Source organism: Dipodomys spectabilis, unplaced genomic scaffold (assembly GCF_019054845.1).
Source record: "Dipodomys spectabilis isolate Male_0828 unplaced genomic scaffold, ASM1905484v1 ptg000140l, whole genome shotgun sequence".
Lineage (NCBI taxonomy): Eukaryota > Metazoa > Chordata > Mammalia > Rodentia > Heteromyidae > Dipodomys > Dipodomys spectabilis.
Window position 1 is genome coordinate 26,510,331 of NW_024870817.1, and position 3,530 is coordinate 26,513,860.

General features: G+C 40.2%; 1 non-coding gene across 1 annotated transcript; it reads right to left on the minus strand.

Annotated features, from left to right (window-relative positions):
* Positions 1-1,867: 1,867 nt before the first annotated feature.
* On the minus strand, positions 1,868-1,998 carry LOC122117405. Its single transcript, XR_006149150.1, has one exon. It is a non-coding gene; the product is annotated as a small nucleolar RNA SNORA51 (small nucleolar RNA).
* Between the last annotated feature and the right edge of the window lie 1,532 nt (positions 1,999-3,530).

A 3,530-nucleotide genomic window follows, 5' to 3' on the forward strand; every position in this document is an offset into this window, starting at 1 on the left:
AACATTATTTACCATAGCTAAGATACAGAACCAATCCAGATGCCCCTCAGTAGGTGAATGGGTCAAAAAATGTGGTATATTTGTACAATGGAATTCTATGCCTCCTTCAGAAAGAATGACATCACCCATTTGTTAGGAAATGGAAAGACTTGGGAAAAAGTATATTAAGTGAAGTAAGCCAGGCCCAAAGAAACATAGGTCCCATGGTTTTCCTTATTTGCAATAACTAGTATAAATCTAGGACAAGCAGAAAAGGTCAAAAGTATGTACGTATGACCACATAAAATGATGTTAAGTGAAATGAACCCCAAGATAGGGATACCAGTGTTTTTTTTCTTTCTTGCTATTGTTTTTAGCATATTTAAAATGTACTATGTGTTTTTTTGTTTCTCTTGGTATGTTCTTCCCCCATGGTATAACCCCTGTTTCACTGTATTTGATGTTGGTGCCGTGCATCTTGTATATACAGTTTTCTAATTTGGGGAGGGAAAGGGAAATAACAAAATGCTGAAATAAGGATACAGGTTGACCCACAAGACACTATGTTGAAAATGAACTTTACAACTTGGTGGAGGGAATTGGGGAGGTGGGGAGGGAAGGGATGGTAGGGGAAAAACAAAGGAAGAGGTAACATTGATAGGAAATGTACTCATTACCTTACTCATGTAACTGTAACCCCTCTGTACAGTGTTTTTAGAAAACACACACACACACACACACACACACACACACACACACACACACACACACACACACACACACACATATATATATATATTTAAAAACTTGTTGTTTCCATTTATTGGAGTTCATTTTGATAAGCTTCATTTTATATGGTCATATATACCTAGCCCACAGATTGGGAGAAGATCTTTACTTGCTATACAACAGACTAGAGGTTCATATCTAAAATATACTTATAGCTCAAAATACTTACCCCCCCACAAAAAAAAAACAGAGAAGTCTCTTTTTAATTCTTTAGTTCATTTATTAATGAAGTGGTCATTTCTTTGAGGATTTGTTATTGTGGGGGGGGGTTAATTTTTTGAACTCTGTGGGCTTTCTACTTATCTTGCTATGTATGGCCTTTGCCATGCAAAAGCTTTGCAGTTTAATACGATTTCATTTATCCAGCCCTTCTTTGATTTGTTTTGTTTCTGGATATTTATTTAGGAAGTTTTGACCTGTTTGCTTCCTCCATCACCTCTTGTAATATTTTCAGGGTATCTGCTCTTATCTCGAGGTTTTTGATCCCTTTGGAGTTGATTCTGGTGCAGGGTGATAGGTTAGGATCTAACTTCAGTTTTGTACACATGTATAAACAATTCTGCCAGCACCGTTTGTTGAAGAGGCTTTCATCCATCTGATGATTTTAGCTCTCTTATCAAAGATTAGGTGGCCATAGGTCTGTGGGATCTTTTCTGGGCTTTCAGTTCTATTCCATTGGTCCTCAGGCCTGTTCACGTGCCACTACCAAGCTGCTTTTAACCAGGGCTTTATAATAGAGTTTGAAGTTTGGTATTAATATTCTCTAGCACTATTTTTCCTGCTAAGGATTGTTTTTGCTAATCAGGGCCTTCTCTTATTCCATATGAATTTTTGGATTGCTTCTTCTATTTCATTAAAGAATGTTGTTGGAATATTGCTGGGTATTGCATTGACTTTGTAGATAGCTTTTGGCAGAATTGCCATTTTCGCGATGTTCATCCTCCCAATCCAGGAGCATGGGAGGTTTTTTCCACTTCCTTAAATCAAGCAGTTGCAAGTTTCTAAGCAAACTGAGAGCACTGATCTGAGCCTGGGAAGTAAGATGCCAAATTTTCTGTTCTTTTCCATCAAGGTGAAATATCCATTTCTTTTTTTTCCCCCATGTCTCTCCATTCACAATACAGACTAGGCATAGGCCTGGGCTGAGGTGTATATGGGGTAGGTTTACTCTGCCTCCTCTTTCTAAACAGTCAGTGTAAGAACACAGCCTGTGGTAAGCACCCAGAGGCCAAAATATCCATTTCTGTACTACCATTTATGTTCAAGACATTTAAAATAGAAAAGGGAGACTCTTATCTCCAATTAACCAACAAAAATATGGAAGTGGAGCTGTGGCTCAAGTAAAAGAGTGCCAGCCTTGATTTAAAAAAGAAAAGCTCAGGGACAGTGCTCTGGCCTTGAGTTCAAGCTCCAGGACCAACACACACACACACACACACACACACACACACACACACACACACACACACACATACACACACACACACACAAATCATAGAGCATTACATGTTAAATGAACCCCAGAGAGCTCCTTGTTTGACAGACATGGAAACTGAGGTCCAAGGAACTCATAATCTAGGTTAAGCAAAGGGTGTTTCATGCATCCAAATCACCACTCCTCACTCACACTTAACTGTGGAGAAGGTAATGGAACAAAGCAGCACAGCCTGTAGTAATGTATTGAAATCCCAAAAAATCAAATCAGAACATATGCTGGAAAATGGAACAGACTTCACAACAAATCCCCTTGAATAACTCAAATACACCTTACATTGAGAAATATCTGTACCCTCTCTATTCTTGCTTTCTCATTCTTTTTTTTCAGTACTTTTCTCCATTTCTCCTCACTCCTTTTTCCTCCTTCTTCCCTGTGCTATGGGAATTCTCCCAGCAGAAAGAAAACTCACTATAGAAGCCTGTCACTGGAGGCCCCAGAGGACCTGGCTAGAAGGTATGCCACTTCTCTGCTGCTACTCCTACCTAGTGGGGTTCTGATGCCCATAATTCTGGCAAGAACAAGCAAAGTGAAGTGAGCTGGAGCTAACTAGGCCAAGGACATACTAACTGATTTTGGAAGCCACCTGTGCCACTCAGGATGTCAAACAAGCTAGAGTTGCAGGGTTCTTGCCTGAGCCCCACTACCCTCCCATACATTCCAGTCACCTCTGAAAAGCAAGTCCAAGGGCTGAGAAGGTGGCTCAGTGGTAGAGTGCTTGCCTCCCATGCATGAGGCACTGGGTTCAATTCCTCAGCACCACATAAACAGAAAAAGCCAGAAGTCGCACTGTGGCTCAAGTGGTAGAGTGCTAGCCTTGAGCTGAAAAGCTAAAGGACAGCATGCAGGCCCAGAGTTCAGGCCCCATGACTGACACACACATTAAAAAAGCAAGCCAAAGCTAATCACAATTACTAAGGCAGAAAACAAGACGGATGGAGCTTTTGGTGCACAGAACTCTATGAGTTATAATCCCTGGCTGAGATGATACTTTTATATAGCTCCTTATAGACTGTCCTCATGATTCCTTAATCAATTAATTTTTTAACAATTTTGTAAGTGTCCAGAACTATCTGTTCCAAACAAAATGTCAGTCTAATATGGTAGTGCACATTTGTAATCCCAGCTCTTGAGAGACAGAAGCAGCAATATCATGAGTTCAAGGTCAGTCTGGGCTACATAGTGAGACCCTGATTGAAAAAAAAAAAACAAAACAACAACAAAAAGATGGATCTAAAAGGAAAATGGTGGCAAGGGAGTGGGGGAA